Source organism: Mauremys reevesii, linkage group 2 (assembly GCF_016161935.1).
Source record: "Mauremys reevesii isolate NIE-2019 linkage group 2, ASM1616193v1, whole genome shotgun sequence".
In the NCBI taxonomy this organism is placed as follows: Eukaryota; Metazoa; Chordata; order Testudines; family Geoemydidae; genus Mauremys; species Mauremys reevesii.
The window spans coordinates 219,652,430-219,670,524 of NC_052624.1; the positions used below are offsets into that span (position 1 = coordinate 219,652,430).

At 45.7% G+C, this 18,095-nt stretch overlaps 1 protein-coding gene across 1 annotated transcript in view; it reads left to right on the forward strand.

Moving 5' to 3' along the window:
• The first annotated feature begins 1,610 nt into the window (after nt 1–1,610).
• The window catches only part of RGS20 (regulator of G protein signaling 20), a 39,180-nt gene continuing 22,695 nt past the window's right edge, over nt 1,611–18,095 (forward strand). The window contains exon 1 of the mRNA XM_039521186.1: nt 1,611–1,688. The gene's annotated coding sequence lies outside the window, so the exon portion shown is untranslated. The remainder of the gene's footprint in view (nt 1,689–18,095) is intronic.

Genomic DNA, 18,095 nt, shown 5'->3' on the forward strand with positions numbered 1-18,095 from the left:
AATGCAAAGAAGCCGCGTTCAGGAAACACGGAACTTTCCCAAATCCGTTCAGTGCTGTGAGTACCACTTCTTCAGACAGGTTCCCCTCCCTCTCCTCCTCCTCGGGATGCCTTATTGCATAGGGAGACCTTTGTCTACATCTAGAGAAACCCCTGGCTGGCAGCTAATGTTAACGATTTAACACTACGATTCTGGCTGTAATTGGTAGATTGAGGTGTGGGGGTGTGTGGAGAGGGAATGGCATAAATATTCAAGGGTAAGAGCGATGACAGCTGAAATCCTTCAACGCCCCTTGCTGGCGAATGGCAGAAGCAGGGCTGTTCTGATCTATGGGGCTGGCGCAGGCAGCGTTCCCCATAGGTCTGCGTTTGTGAGTACAGACATGAAGCTGTTTACGATGGTGCTTTCCTGTCAGTATCTTGCTTCCTTGTACCAATGAAAACGGAAAGAGAGCTGTCATAATTAGCAGGGCTGTTTGTGATCTCTGTCTTTCTCTCTCTGTAACCAGGGAGCCCTGACTCCAGCTCCTGAGAAGTCGGAGGAAGTGACGTGAATGTTATTTATGTATCAGATCAATTTCAGTTCCAGGGAGAGGTTGCGTCGTCCTCCTAACTCCTGCCCCGACAGAGTGGTCACAAAGTAGCAACAAATTTGCAAGTCCTGAGCAGCCCGTTACTGAAGGCGCTCCAAGGAAATCTGTGTCCTGTTGTCGGGTGTGTGGTTTCCTTCGGAACGGTGTCTGAATGCAATATGAACGTACCTATGTTTCCCTCAGATGAATACAGTATGGAGCAAGAAAGATCTATTGCTCTCCACATTGGTGCATGATTTACCGGTTGCCATTTATGCACAACACTTTTGCACATTCAGGCATAAACCTTTCTTTAGATCCGATTTATTTCAAGCTTCCTGCTACGCCGTAATTTATTCGAGTAGAGGCGTTTTGACATACAACAAGGAAACCAGATAAGGGGGAAACACGTCCCTGCAATTACCTTAAAGCGCCAATCCCTACCCATATAAAGACGATCCAGATTTAAGGGAGCCTACTAAAATAAGACCCAAACATCGAGCACACAACCTTCTCCTCCCTGTGCAGCCCCTCCCTCCTGCCCCTAATACACCCGCTTGTTTATCCCAGAATATCTCCTCCCCGGGGAGGAACAGAAGTTGGATCCATGGAACTCTCCACCCCCTTCCCCTCCCCAGTTTGTTGACACAATGTGTTTGTTGCAGATGTGGCCCCAGATGTGAACTGCCTGAGATTCACACAAAGACGCGTGTGTCACCATCTGGGAACTGATTGGGTTTAGGGGAAGGGGAAGGTCGCCTGCCAAGGCAAGGTGTTGTGCGGAAACTGAGCGAGGTAGAGACTTGGCATTCACGGTTCATTTCTCATTTACTTCGGTCTAGTCCCTTCCCCCTTCCTGTCCTGGGCTGTTGCTTTTCCCTACCCATAACAAGAGCTCGGGAAGGCCGGCCGGACGCATATCCCGGGCATTCTGGTGGTGGCTGAAGGCGGTGGGGGGATCAAGCCAGTGGAATATACAGTAAAATAAGCATCCTATAAAAGCTCGGGACGCATGCGCATGGCTGGCGAGCCGCCGTCCCTGGGTGAGGAGCCCACTGCTAACGGATGTGATCAAGGCAAAGATTTCCATCTGGCTCCCGGGACTGATGGTGAAATTGTAAGTACTCTCCAGCCCTACAGTGCTGAGCCTGGACTGCCCAGCGGCTCGGCACGTGGGGAAGCTTCCGGGGCTTTGGCTTTGCCTGGCTGGGTTTGTAAAGTGTATTTTGGGGCATGAGAATAACAATCGGCCGTTTCCTGGTCTGGGAGACCGAGAGGCGCTTCTGGATGGCACTCGCTGTCCCTAAACACGGGGAAGGGAGGGTGTCTCTTTGGATCACCCCCCCCCCCATTGTAGTTTGAGGGGTTTCCAGGCGTTTCTTCCATTGCGTGCCCTGGGAAGCCTCCTTCGGTTTAAAGGCAGGATCCCTCGCTGCGGCAGATCGTTGCATTGTCCCTGGCAGGCAGAGGGGGATCCGGGGGTGTTTACACGCAGAGCACAGGTGCGGCGCTGGCTCAGGTGTGATCTCACGCGGGCGGCGGGGGCCGGCGGCCAGCATGGAAGCCAGGGCTGCCCTGGTTCCGGGGGCTAGACCTGGCGGGCAAGGGGAGCTCGCTTCAGCCTCTGCAGGTGCGGTGGGTGGCTGCACTGGCCGGAGTGTGAGGGCCAGGGGCCGTGGCCGCCCCTCGCCGGGCTGGCCTGTGGCGCGGAGCCAATAGCGCCGTGCCCAGGGCGGCGGGCTACAAGTTCGCTGCCGGGAGGCGGGCAGGGGTCACCGGCCGCTTTCCACAAGCTAGGGGCGCAAGGCGCCTTCTGTGGGCAGCGCTCCCTCGGCGGCGGGGCAGGGAGCCGCTGGGGAGCAGGGACCCGCTGCACCCCGGAGCCCGCTTGCTGCGAGGGCAGCGGGACCTAGGAAGGCTCCCGCCCAGTGTATGTGCTGCCCGTCCAGGGGCCGCCTCGGCAGCTCCCAGCGGCGGGAGTGCAAGGAAACTCCCCCCTGGCGCAGCCCCGGAGAGGGGATGGTCCCGCCGGCTGCGGGAGGCGGGGGTGCCCCTGGCGGGACCCAGAGCGCGGCAAAGGGGACTCCGAGAGCGCAGCCGCTGTGCCCCGGAGAGGCGCCGGAGCGAGCCCCGCCAGGTGCCGTGGGCCGGCGCCCCGCCCGCCTGCAGGGAGGGGCTGCGCGCTCGGAGGGAGGCGAGCCCCGGCGCGGGCGCGGTGCGTGCTCCGTCTGGCGCTTTGCTCGCCCGCCCGCCCGCTCTTCCGGCGCGGAGCTGGAAGCCGCCGAGCCGGGGCAGCCCCGCGCCGCCACCGCAGCCTTTGCCTGCCAGCGCGCTCCTCTTGGTGCCGAGCGCCAGGCGGCGCCGTTTGGCTCTGCAAAGCAGCCAGGGGAGGAGGCTCCCGACTGATCCACTAAACCCCGTGTCTGTAGCTGAGGTAAGGGGGGCAGCCCCCCCACGGTGCTGTTTTTCCTTGAGTTTTCTAGGAATGAGGGAACTGGTTGAATTACACCTAGAGAGTCCTACAAAGCCCAGAGCGTCCTTAGCCTCCTCTCTCCAGCAACAGTCCCATGGAGTTCAGTGAAAGTCACTAGGATCTCTGCCCCGGCAGGACAGCAGGACTGGCCCATTACCTACGTGCCCACCCACTGCCTGAACCCCAGACTAACGCAGTTCTTACTAGGGATGTCACAAAACAATCAAGTAATAAAGTAAACATTTGTTCCAGGGCGAACAAGTGTTTCCCCATCACAGACCCTTTAAATGAGGTATCCATTCCGTGGGCAAGAAAAAAGACCTTTTCCTGAGATCGGTCATTTCTATGGCATTAAATAGAGGGGAATGGGTAATGAAAATTAGACAACTGCAGAAGTTAAATCTGATTATCTTTGCACATGCCAGTAGAAATTACAGTAATTTAATATAGAGGTCATTTCATCTATACAGTCACTCCATTATTTCATTTTTGTAGTTGCAAAAAATCCATAACAAAAGTGTATGCTAGATGGTCATTTCTGCAACTCAAAGACCTTTAGGCTACTTGCATATCACTCACTTTCTGTACACATTGTATCTACAACACACTACCACTGGCTTCAGGAATCAATAGGGCTAAATGCTGCTAGTGTCAATACACTACATTATTACTATACAGTATGATGGAAGCCAATACACAGTACAACGCACCACCAATATGTTATGATGGGAGTCAATTTAAAATGAAGAATGAGGGTGTGTTTCTAAACTCAGAATGAAATCCCAACTGAAAAGTATGTTCAAGCCTCCTGGATGATTTGATGAAAACCATATAGCTACACTACCCTCAACTATTATAACATACTACAGAAATAAGATATGAGCAATCTTATTTATCCTTGATTCTACTTACCCATATCAATATCTATATGCATATTACCACCTGAATTTGAAATCATTATGCATGGAAGCACTACTTTTTCCTAAGTCTGTGGTTTCACTTCAGAAATGTTATTTCACACACACATACTCTTGAAGCAAATGGTCTAAATTTTCAGAAATAACTAGTGATTTTGGGTGCCTCAGTTTTTGGCTGCCCAACTTGAAACACATTACATGGAATCTAATTTTCGGAGCATGGAATACTCAGCACATCTGAAAATCAAGCCTCCTTAAGATATCTCAAGATGGACAGCCAAAAATTGAAACAGCCAAAAAATCACTAGATGCTTCTGAAAATTCACACCAATCTTTCAGGCACTAAGGAAATTTTATCCTCTGGAAGCAGTGCTTCTGGGAATTATGGCTGAAATGTGGTAGTACTAGTGGATAAGCAAAGTCTCAGTTATCAAAATACTCTATCCAAGGATTGGTGGACCCTAAATTTCTATTTAGGGACTGGATTTTGAACTCTTTGAAGAGTTACCTGCCATTTGTTTGTATGAAGTCCACAAGCTATCACTTGATTTATTTTCTTATATTACACAAACAGCAAATCTGGACCTGATTCTGATCTCACATCAGGTTTACACTGGTAACTTAGTGGTATTACTCCCGTGTTTCACCGGTGCAAGCAAGATTAGACTCAGGCTTTCTGTGTCCAATGTAGCTATATATATGCAGGAATTTTACAGTGTGGTCAGATTCCAGTATGGTACAATCTGAAGTGGATTGCAATGGTCGGATCTAATAGGGAATGCTGTGTGAATCAGTATTTAATGCACTACAAGATGAGTCACCGTGATGCAAACCAGCTTTCAGACCAGTACAGTGTCAGTCAGTTCCTAACACAGTTCAGTGAGTCAGATCCAAGCACCTAGTACAATATATGACTCACTGACTAAAACGGCACCATGTGATTCTAATACCCAGTATGAGCTGTCAAAGCATCTGTGTGAAATGAGTCAGTTCATAGTACAGTAGAATGGGATTTTTTGGAGGCCATTCATAATTAAGCATGATGTGACTGAGCGCTCAGAGGATATGGTATGATGGGAGTCGGCAGAGTATATCAGGTTGAATAGTAATCTACTATGTGCAAGAGTTCCATCGTTTGTATAGTAAAGTGGCTTGTAAAATATCAAGCTGAATGAACATTTTTTAGCCAACTGTATTAAAAAAAATTGAGACAAATGTTTGTATTGGATATGAAAGCCAGAAGTAGTAGAATTGGCAAATTTCTATATTCTCTGTATTTGGGGTTATTGGTTCCTTGCTGTTTTACATGTCCTACAGTAAGTAGATCCTCAGCTACTGTAAATAGTCAGAGCTCCATTAAAGTCAACTCCAGTTGTCACATGAGATAAGTCAATGGAGCTATGACCAGCTGAGGATCTGCCCTGTGGTATATAATAGGGGGCTGACTATGATTGACACTCCTCTGGCATTGTGAAGGGGCATTGAAATGACAGTAAATTATGAAATTACTCTAAAGCCCCTTTGCACTGCCAGAACAGTCTAAAGTATCCTTAATATTAAATGAGAATCAGGCCACAGATATTTATCACCTACCTTATCCATGGGTATATCTGTGTATGTTATTTTTTCTGTATGCACAATAGAATCTTAAATATATCTCCAAAGGCTATCATAATTTCTATATATTCTACCTGAACTGGCACATAGATGCCAAGGTTATGTGTGTTAGAATTACATGCTTTCACTAAGGTCTCATGCAACAGTAGAAGCCCAGAGAGAAGTTTTGATTTTACACAAAGCTGTTGTGGTATGTGTGGGGCATCCTCTCAAAAAAGAAACACTGAGACATGGAGAAAAAACCTGGTCTACATAGGATAACATGTTTCTTAGAAAGAACGGCAGGTTTTATGTAGAGGATGGTTTCGGTGAGAGGATTGTTATGAGGATATCAGGCTGATTGTGCCAGGTGCTGAATGCCTCCTGTAATGAAAGCATATCACAGACCCTTGCAGGATCAGACCCTAAACTGTAAGTGAAATGAGCTGTGTACAGTTCCCTGTTACTGTGTGGGTGTGTTACATTTCTAAATGTTCTCTTTGAAATGTAAAGCAATGCTTTAATCTGTATAGTTGAACAGAGCTCTTCATAGGGGCTGCTACTCTGAAAAAATAAGCCACAGATGAAGGCAACCAACCTAGTTTATCTCCATCTATAAATCATTTTATATAATACTTCTGAGTTTCCCCTGAATCCCACATAGAGGGAGACTACTTTCTTTTGTAATCACACTCACTGATCTCCTATTGGTCATTGATCCAATTCTATTCCAACACCCTCTTTGATGAAGCATCCTAGGTGGCTGCTAATATCACCTATACAGAAAGCTGATCTTGTTTTCTTCCATTCCCACCACCTCAGGCCACCTAATTATCACTGCCGTGTACAGCTGTACAAGAACAGAAGTCCCAAGTTTTTCCCAACTCTAGTTCATCAAAGTGACTCAAGGTGTGTGTGTGTGTGTTTATTAACATAAATGATAACTACTCTCAATTTAAAACATTGCCCTTTTTGATGCAGAAAGCTTATTTGTCACATTAATCAATGGAGAGGAAGTGAAGTCAATGTCAAACTTTCTAAGGGCCCAGTCCTGTTCCCATTATGATCAATTACAATCTTACCCTGACTTCAGTGAGAATATGTTCCAGCCTTAAACACTCCCACATTGCAAGTATATAAAACAAGGCTTTTGAAAGCAAGATTTACCTTGAACTTACACTCACTCATAACTTTTTTATAACGACGGTAAGGAATTACAGAATCACTTTCTTCTAACTCACTGATGGGCACCATAGAAAAGACTATGAATAAAAATAGTGAATGACAGTAGAGAGATTAACATAATATTCATAGTGGGTCTGATCCAAAGCCCATTAAAGTCAATGGGAGGTTTTTCATTGTCTTGATAGGCTTTGGATCAGGCCCATATAATGATTGAAAAGTGACTGTACTGTGATTATGGAAATCTATGCACTCTGATTGGCTGTCAGCCATTATTAGACACACACAATGCAGAGAACTCACATACTGTATAATTATTATAAAACAATCATACAGTAATGCAAATCAGATCCCCAGAACCAATCAGAGTTCAAGGAACTGCATAATTAGGGAAGGAGCGGGGGAGGAATATTGTACTTATGCTTCAGTAACTGTACAACATCTTTGCATTGTGGCTAGCTGAGAAAATTCCATTTTGTTGCAATACGAAACAAGGGAAGGATTATGTAATATAAAAGCCTCAATCATTTTTTTTAGTGCAGTTTTTATTTTAAAAATCTGACCTCTGACTATTTATACTGCATGTATTCCTCCTTTGGGTGGTGTAGGGAGCTCACATTCCTGCTACAGAGATTAGTAAATACTATAAATGTAATAACTCTCTCAACCAAACATCATGTAAGCAGCTTTTAGCCAAAGATACAACTTTTAACCCTGATCTTTGTACTCGTTTATGTCCAAAAGGTTAAACATAGAAATGCCACATAATCTGAGTGTCATACAGGCATGCATAAGGGGTAGAGAGAGGTTCATATCCAATATCTCAGCATTAGTGCTAGGGCATACATTTAAGCTTTCCATTATTTTCAGATATGTATTTGACTCATTTTAACCTTTGACTGATTTTTAGTAACAATGAGCAGCCAGCAGTTGATTATTATTAGTTGCATTTGTACATGTTACACACACTACCTATCTTGATAGGAAACATGGATATATCAGATGATGTTTCTTTATACAGTAGACGCTTGTTTGCAGAACAACTTGTAAGAGCAACCACCACGTAAAAGCAACATTTCCCTTGGGAACACCTTCCCTACTGTGCATTGTCCACTTGATGATAACAACATAACCGTCGCTTAAGTGCAACATTTGTGGCATTGTAACATCACATCCAGGGGTGGAGATTGGGGGAGGGGGGAATGTAGGGGCATTGCCCCACCAAACTACATCTTTCCACTCCCCACCTGACCCCGGCCCTTCAGCGCAACTCCAGGGCACGCTGCCCCATCCACTTGCCCTGCCTGACAGAGTCTGGTGGAGAGCATGTGTTAGCGGGAGGGTCTGGAAGAGAGGGATTTTGGGGGAGGGGGAAGCTGGTGTCAGGGGAGTAGCAAAGGCGCAGGTGCAAGGTTTCCTCCTCCCTTCCTGAGCGTCTGGCTTTCAGGCAGAGGAGCGGAGGCGGGATTGCTATTTTGCAATACAGAGTATTGGGGACCCCCCTCCATGCACTGAGCTATCCCATCTGTCTTGGTAGCTGGTGGTGGGGTATGGGTGTGCTGTTTTGCTGTGGGGGGATGGGGAACCCTCCTCTCCAGGGCACTGACTTGTCTCCTCCCCCCCTCCTGTTTCCACTGTCCATGTTAGGAGCCACTCTTGCTCCATTGTAGATTGCGCGTGGTGTCCTCCCCAGCCAGCCATCCCTCACCAAGGTGGAGCATGAAGCTGCCAGTGGGAACATCCTCAGCCTGTCCCCAGTACTGGGCTTGCTAGGCTGTTTTGCTGACTGGGGGCTCTCCTGCCCCATTTCCCCCGGACTTGGGGTTCCCACACCCCTCAACTCTCCCCCTTCAACATGGCTGCTCCACCCCTTCCAAAACACCATTAGCTCTTCATATGTCTTTGGTCAGATGACATGTGCCATAACAGCAACAGCCACTTAGGAGCAATATAACAAAAGGGCACCAATATGTTGCTACTAACAAGCATCTGTTGTATCTGGTTCATTGCTTTTTGAGGACATTTTTTCATAATTGAGTAGGCCTTTTTTTAAATCGGTGCTTGGGAAAGTGCCAGATTAACAGGACTGGAAACTAAAATCTTCCACTTTTCTACAAAGCAAGCACACTATCACCAAGATTTTCAAAAATAGCTAGATTCCAAAATCATTATTTAGGCACCAAAAGCATGTTCTCCAGCCAATTGCAATCAATGGAAGTCTTTCCATGGGCTTTGGTTCAGATCTAAAGTGGCCTGATTATTCAACAGTACTGAGCATCCAGAAAGGGAAGCATTAGGAATTGGTGCCACACATGTTAGCAAATCCAGCCATTTACTTCCTTGCCTAAATATGGATTTTAGGAGCCTAACATTGGGCTCTTGCTTTTGAAAATCTTGGTCCATGGTATTGGAAGCACAAGCTTCTCCATTCTGCCACTCAATCTACCTCAGCCCCAACCTGAGCTCTGACCTCTAATTAAAGGTTAGGGTTTGTGATGTGGACACTTCTCTACCAGAATGAACTGGATTACCAAATTCATTTCCCATTGGCTATTTAACAGCCATCAGATAGTAAACATTTTTGGTCATGCCCAACCTATATTGGATTTGAACTAGAAAGCTAGAAGGTAAATGGATAATGAGCCCATTATCAATTGCCTGAGTGATCCAATCCCTCCAAGCAAACATAACGTGCTGGATTAAATAACTATTTTGATTGTTTATATTGGTAAAATTGAATATAGATATTTGTTTTGTTATTGAGCTTAGACATCAGATGTTTAGAGTATTTGCCTTGACATTTCAAAGCTGATTGTTTGGATGAAGAACAGCTGGCTGAAGCTGAACCCAAGAAAGACAAAGGTGATGCTGGTGGGCAGAGGAAAGCATTTTGAAGAGTTTGCAGCCATGATGCAGTCTCCTTTGCTGAAAGGTATATCTCCACAATTGGTCAATTTGGTCCATTGTTTAGGAATACTATTGGATTTCTTGCTGATGCTAAGCTTTCATGTGGCATCATCAGTAAGTAGGGCTTTCTGTCCTCTCCAGCAGTCTAGGAGCCTTTGTCCCATCCTGGCGGATGATGATCTGGCCCCACATCTTTGTCACTTCTCAGCTGGATTACAGCTATGTGATATATCTGGGCAGCAAGCCTTAAGCATTTAGGAAACTCCAACTAGTACAAAATACCACAGCACATCTTCTTAGCAGCATATGCTACCACAAGCACTCCAGGCCTGTCCTCCATTCTCTACACTGGTTTCCCAGAGAGTGTCAAATCAAGTTCAAGGTCTTGGTCCTTATCCTCAAGACATTCTATGAACTCAAAGATTGCCAAAAACTCCAGGATGAAGATTGTGGTTGACATCTTACAATGTGGCAGAGGAGTGAACTCTCTGCAGTAAGGATAAAGCTCATCTGTGTAGGAGACAAGGCTTTCTTGGGAGGTGGGGGGACAGTTCGAGACTGTGGAATGAACGCCCCAAGAAACTAAGGGCCATCCCAAACCTCACCACCTTCTGCTCCAGTGCAAGGCACATTTCTTTGACCTTGCCTTCTCTACCATAAATACATAGCAATATGTATATTGGGAGAAAAAAACACCACTTCCAAAACAAGACTCCACTGTACACATTTCTCCCCCTGGGGAGCGGATGAGAGAGCAAACAACATGTGACAGTTGTTAGTCACATCTCTTAATGCACTGCCGGAAGGCACTCAGACATTATGGTGACCAGCATGGCATGAGAACCTATATGAAATAGACTAGTTTTCCCCTTTTCTTTTCAGAATTATTTTGTTGGGTTGTATCTATTTGATTGTTCAGCATGTAAACTTCCATTTAGCGAAGGGTAACCTATTTTGTCAAACCGTAACCAACGCCCTCAGAGAACTGAGTTTCCTGTTGCCCTTAACAAACTGCAGAGTGAGAAGATCTATTCTTTTCAGGTTACTTTACTTTCTTCCAAAGAAAGTCTTACAGGTCTTATTACCTTGAAACTCTTTTTGAGGAATATTCCATCCTGACTGTGTAGTAATCATCCTTCCATCCTCAAAAGAAAAGTGTTAATATAGTGTTTGATTGTTTTCCGTATTTTTTAGAAGTGGGCCAAGATTCACAGGCACTCTCTAGCTGTTCTGTGTTGCTTTGTTGATGCAAAGCAACTGTAAAGCCAGTTTAAGTGGACAGTTAATATGGGTTTACAGCTGTTTGGTGTTCAATGTCACTGTGAAGAGAGTGCTGCTGTTGTGTTGCATTTCATTCTGTAATTTACTAGCACAGAACATCATTCTGTTATTTGCAGTATTCCCCAAAGGGATTATATGCAAGGGAAGATTTGGTGGATTCCAGGAATAGTTCTGTAGGGCTTGTTTACATTTTACCCTGTAGGTCTTACACAATACTCCCATTGACTTTGTAACATCTTCCCTGTCATCTGTCCAACCTCACCAAATCTGTTCACTTTAAAAACATGAACAAACTTTGGAGTGAGGAATACTGCCCTACAGATCCAAGTGCAAGGTATGGATCACCCCCTCTCCTATGGAAGGAAGTCTCATCCATCTTTGCTACACCATTCCCTCCTTCTTTCAGAATTTTCTGACAGCTCTCCACTGGTTTGGAGATCTGTGTGGGAGAATAGGGCAGGGACGTGGGAGAATGGGGACAGGGGAGTGAGGCAATGTCTCCACATTAACCCTGTGGAGATGACCTGAGGAAAATTGTAGAAATTGGTATTCTATTACTTTTCTCACAGAACTTCCTTTGAGATGACTGTGTCCAAATAACAAGGAAAATGTTCAGACAAAATAAGGGATTTTATAAAACAGCTAAATGAATGTCAAAGAAAGAGTCCAAGTCTATGGATCACAAGAGGCAATAAGACAAGAAAGAATTCATAATTCCTCAGTTTAATAACTTTTTGTATTAAGTCTGGCCTATGAGAGAGAGTCACTTTTATTTGCAGCGTTAACACAGGCACTGGGTCAGATTCTTAGGAGGTGTAAATCACCATAGCGTCACTGACTTTCAGTGAAGCTACATTGCTTGCCACCAGCTGAAGATTTGGCCTACAAGCAAGTGTAATCATTGTTAATATTTCATGTATGAAACATAGGGTGGGTTTTTCTCTAATCATGCAGGATACAAATATTGATGAAGAAAAACACCTTTTTTCTTGCTGATGGACACGTTGTACTTCATCGGTCAGAAAAACAAAAAAAAAGACAACATTGCTATTAACCAGGACTAGATACATGTAAAAGCAGCTATTAATAATAAGTAGTATCAGGTGTAAGCCTTGTAGATGAACATCTCACCTTTTAGCTCTAACAAGTCTCTGATTCTCAAAGGAATTATTATTCTTGGTGTGCTTATGTCACAGAAAGCTGTATTTACTGATTGCTATTTTCAGAGCGTGCACCTGGGAATAAGTAGCCAGAATATTTTAGCTGAGGGAGTCACAGTTGCTCTGATATTTAAGGAAGAATGAATGTGGTTTATTCATCTGCTAACTTCATTGTATGACTTTTGTATGAGCAAGAATCCAGCAAGTGTTGATTACTGATTCTTTCCAATTTCAATAGAAAACGGACTAAAAAATACAGTCTTCTGTCAGGTTATGTGTGATCCATCCTTTGACAGGACCAGGTGCATAAGGATGTATGTAAATGTTATTTTCTCAGGAACATGCCCTATGTATCCAAGCTGTAGCATTTAAGATGCCATCCATCACCCTTACATTCTTTCTCTCTCATGTCCCAAAGCTCAAGGCCACTCCTGCTTAAAAATGAGGAAGTCTTCAAAGTTATTCTAGCACTAGAAAAGGTTCAGAAAAGAGCAACTAAAATGATTAGGGGTTTAGAGAGGGTCCCATATGAGGAAAGATTAAAGAGGCTAGGACTCTTCAGTTTGGAAAAGAGAAGACTAAGGGGGGACAAGATAGAGGTATATAAAATCATGAGTGATGTTGAGAAAGTGGATAAGGAAAAGTTATTTACTTATTCCCATAATACAAGAACTAGGGGTCACCAAATGAAATTAATAGGCAGCAGGTTTAAAACAAATAAAAGGAAGTTCTTCTTCACGTAGCGCACAGTCAACTTGTGGAACTCCTTACCTGAGGAGGTTGTGAAGGCTAGGACTATAACAATGTTTAAAAGGGGACTGGATAAATTCTTGGTGGCTAAGTCCATAAATGGCTATTAGCCAGGATGGGTAAGAATGGTGTCCCTAGCCTCTGTTCGTCAGAGGATGGAGATGGATGGCAGGAGAGAGATCACTTGATCATTGCCTGTTAGGTTCACTCCCTCAGGGGCACCTGGCATTGGCCCCTGTCGGTGGACAGATACTGGGCTAGATGGACCTTTGATCTGACCCGGTACGGCCTTTCTTATGTTCTTAAGTTCCCAAATTGACGGTTCAGCAGTGCAACTCCATTACTTATCCCCTGCACACAGAGGGATGAGGACTTGCCTGTAGCACCTCAATTCCAGCTGGTTCAATGAATCAGAGCTCATAACTCAAACCTGGATCTGCCATGTAACACAGAGTATAGCGACCAGACTGGCTGGGCTGTGGGCCAAATTTAAGCCATCATTTGTGCAGATGTATGAAGAGAGGCAGCCAGTAGGGAGGAAGATTTGTGCTTGGCTCCCTCTCTGCCCCTTTTGCCACCTGTGGAATCTACACATTCTCGGTAGCCAGAGTGCTGGAGAGGTCATTCTCAGCTGGGCTGGGCTGGAGGGGAACAGTATTAGTGCATGTTAATGATCCTTGCCTTGTTGGGATTCGTCATGTCTGCAGTAGCAGTAATAGCTACAGGAGACTTACGCAAAGGTTGTGTGCCCACTTTTGAATACAGGCCCTGTCAACACTAATGAACACTAGCTGCACAGGTATCACTTAGGGGGTTGGACTTTGTCCGTGACATTTGTCCGTGACCTCCTGTAGTTCAGCCGCTTAATAATACAATTGATTTCCATGCTTGTTGCTCAATGGAAGGCACTTTGATCATTCTGTTCAATGGAGGACACTTATACCATTTGTTTTACTGGTACTGTTCATACATTATCTAACAGCAAAAACTTGGCATGAGATTGTGAGGTATTTTTATTAGGATTTGTTTGGGATAGAGTCAGGGCCGAATTAAGGCAGGGACTTTAGGGGCTGCATCCCCGGGCCCTGGCTCAAGGAGGGGGCTGCAAAAATAAATCACAGGCAGCGATCGCCATCTCCAGGCCAGTGCAGCAGGGCACTCAGACAGGATGCCTGCCTGCCGTGGCCCCACGCCACTCCCGGAAGTGGCCGGCTGCTAGCATGTCTCTGTGGCCCCTGGCTGGTGCGGGGGAGGCAGCTCCGTGTGCTGTCTCCACCCCCAGCACCATCCCCACAGCTCCCATTGGCCGATTCCCAGCTAATGGGAGCTACAGGGGCATCGCTTGTGGGCACATGCAGCTCACGGAGCTGCTGTCCCCCTCCCCCCAGGGGGCACACAGAGATGTGCCAGCAGCAGGCCCCAGACACTTCTGGGACCAGCTTGGGGCCATGGCATGCAGCCAGCCTGCCTGAGCACCCTGCTGTGCTGTGGGCTGGGAGCCACCTGTGGTAAGCACCTCCCGGCCAAAGCCTGCACCTCATACTCCCTCCTCCACCCCAACCCCCTGCCCCAGATCAGAATCCCCCTCCTGCACCCAAACTTCCTCCCAGACCCTGCACCCCCTTCTACACCCCAACCCCCTGCCCCAGCCCCCTCCTGCACCAAACTCCCTTCCAGGGAAAAGACTTGTATACAGGGGCCTCACAAAATGTAATAGCCCTGAGCCCACGGGAGAGTTAATCCGGCCCTAGGGATAGTAGGAAGGGAATAAACCAAGGCAAATGAAATCTAACATCATTACTGAGAGCTACACATTTAGACCCATATACAGCAAGGCTCTTAAGGATATGTTTAAATTTAAGACCATGAGTGGGATTATTCACATTCTTAAACTTCAGCATATACTTGAGCACGTTTCTGGATCAGGCCATAGGGCTAAAAACAATTTATGCTCAGTTTCATTGAGCATAAAAACAAGAGCTGGTCAAACAAAATTTTCCAGTCCAGTGATAATTGAGTGCTACATCCATGTCTATGGTAAATCCAAATCTGCTCTGTACAGAAGGTGCTGTTTGCTGAATGTGTGTATGTGAATGTGATGTTTAAAAATGCTGCTGGATTGACACACACTGAAGGCTGAAGTTAATTTGAGCTACAGAACAAGCACTGCATTGGTGACAGGAGCAGCATCAGGTTCCCCTCTTGTCTTCAGGGGGAAAGGTTCTAATTTCAAGGCCATTCTGGCTTTAACATCTCTGCTAATTTCCACCCTTGTCTGCAAGCCTGTTACCAAACCTGATGTCAGTTTTTGTGATGTGTTCTCCCCATTGACCAAGAAATGAATGGAGGCCAACTCATTTCATATAAATCACTTACCGATCAATGGATTGCACTCAGTACCTAGTTTTGGTCACTAACCTGATCTGAAAAGATGATCTTCAGGTGACAGGCTCCAAAGCCTCTAGCTAAGAGACCAAACACTGAGAAGCCTTCTATGGCAGGTGATAGTTTGTGTGAGTTTCCTACACCTCCACTGCACCCTGCAAAATAGAGCTCTGGCTTGGAATGCTGCAATATGAAGGGAGTAACGAGCAATTTAGAGACAGGGATAGGGTCATGCCCAGCGGCTCTGTGTAGAATGCTAGTCCATAAATCTCGGACCCTGTGGAGGGACGGAGGGGGCACCCCTACTCCTCCCAATCACCCACAAAAGCAGTTGTAGCCAAGATGAGCACAGGTTATTTCACACTACTGGAAATCAGGAGTGAGAATTCTGCACTCAATCTCTCTACTCTGCACTTCTTATGCACATGGTAATTTTCCTTAGCATATAATCCATTCACTTGGTTTGTATGCTGATCACCAGGTTTAACTCTTTACATCTCTATCAAACAAATGTGTACTTTCCCTCTGAGAGCTATAAAGTTTTCAAAGTCCGTCAGTCATCACAAGCTCTTAATCTTGGTCATAGTGCTGAATTTTGATAGACTTTCATTTTAAAACATTTTTAGCTTTCCTGTAAACACTTTTACACAGATAAAATTGGCATTTCCACAGTGCTGCAGGGCAAGAAAGACATTGGGCAGACTCTTGAAACTGTTATGGGTGTAGAGGTGATGTTTCCTGCTGCTTTCCCCACTTAGGTGTTACAGTTGTGCATGAAATTCTCAGGGTAGAGTCACACACTGCTATATTGGAAACACTTCCTGAACAATGCAAAACACTATGAATTCTCTATTCCACAACATTCCCCTTTCATCTCTAGATTATTTTAGATCAGGGGTTCTCAAATTGGGGGTCGGGACCTCTCAGGGGATCACAAGGTTATTAGATGGGGGGCGCAAGCTGTTAGCCTCCACCCCACACCCCGCTTTGCCTCCAGCATTTATAATAGTGTTAAATATATTTAAAAGTGTTTTTAATGTATAAGGGGGGGTTGCACTCAGAGGCTTGCTGTGTGAAAGGAACAAAGAATCCTGTGGCACCTTATAGACTAACAGACGTTCTGCAGCATGAGCTTTCGTGGGTGAATACCCACTTCTTCAGATGCAGATGTGTGAAAGGAGTCGCCAGTACAAAAATCTGAGAACCCTTGTTTTAGCTCATGTTGAAGTTGCATATGTTGCTACTTGTATGTATTGTCAATTTTTCATAAACTATTCAAAGACAACAATTTCCACAAAATGCTATTTCTAATTGAAATTTTTCATTGTTCAGAAGATCTGAGGTTGGAAAATAAGTATTATGGCCCAATCCATCCAGAAGTCAGTGGCAAAGTTTCCATTGACTTCAATGAGAGCAGAATTGGGCCCATTGCCCAAACTATTTTTTCCTCCCCAAATACCCTTGTGGAAAAATAACCTTTACAAAATACCAGCCATTGATTCGGTGTACTGTAGCAACAGGATCACAAATGAATAATTCCTCCTGATTAATATCTACTGCTAGTCTCATCACTGATTAAAAGATCATATACAGTAGCTTATCTGCTGATAAGCTTAAACCCTTTCACACCACCTGCATAATTCAGTCAACATTATCTCACTCATACCCTAATTAGCAGCTGCAGCATTACACACAAATATAACAAAACTGCATGATTTAACAGCAGGAAACACAAACTTTCCATATTGTCTAGACCATCTTAGTTTACTGAAGTTAAAATATGAACTGGCTGCAAGTGGTAGATGTGTAACTTGTAATCGGAACATATAATGAAAATATATCCAAAAACAAAGAATATAAACATTAATTCTAGACAGTGTTCAAAAATCTTCCTCCAGCCAGGCATTCTGTCCAGGCATTCTATCATAGAAACTGTTTTTATAGGCCTGGGTCAAATCACCCATTCCCTTGGTGAAGCCAACAGAGGGGGGTTATGGGGAGGAAAACACTGAAATTCTCTGTGCTGAGGCACTCCCAGATTGTTTAATTGTTCCTCTGTGAGTAGCTGTGGGTCCCCAGAGCCTACGGGTTCTGCATCGATCTTACAGGATCTGATGCAGACCATCCATGTAGCAGCACTTTGCTTTTGTACTGGATCTGGAATGCCAGTGCCCCTCTCATCCCCATTAGAGCCATGGATTCCCCAGCCTTTCTGAAACTTCCTTTAAAGGATTTTTCCCTACAGCAAATGTGGGGCCCTAGGAAAGGTAATACTGTCCTTGCATTGGCTGGATAAATGGTGAAATTTTTTTTTTTAAATTAAAGTTAGTCACACTGTCGCTGGGTACTGATATGTCTTCCAAAAAACTGCCAGAGAAACATCAAGGCCAAAGGAGTGTGAGCCAAGTAGTTAGGACCCTGATCTCCTGGTTGAAATTATTGTGTATGTGAACAGCGCCATGGTGAATGTAATACTGTTGGTCCTTAGGGAGCAGTTTTTGCAGGTCATCTTCAAGGAAACTTCCCTCTTGTTGATCCTGTAGGCAGGGGCGGCTCTACAGTTTTGGCCGCCCCAAGCAGTCATGCGCGGGAGGCGCCCTGGAGCCGCGGGAGCAGCGGACCTCCCACGGGCATGACTGCAGAGGGTCCGCTGGTCCCGCGTGGCCCGGCTGGACCCCCCGCGGCTGCGGACGGTTCGCGGATCCCGCGGCTCCGCTTGAGCTGCCGCAGGCATGCCTGCGGGAGGTCCAGCCGAGCCGCGGGACGAGCGCTCCCTCCGCAGTCATGCCTGCGGCAGGTCCGGTCGTCCCGGGGCTCCGGTGGACCTCCCGCAGGCATGACTGCGGCAGGTCCGCCGGCGCAGCCTGCCGCCC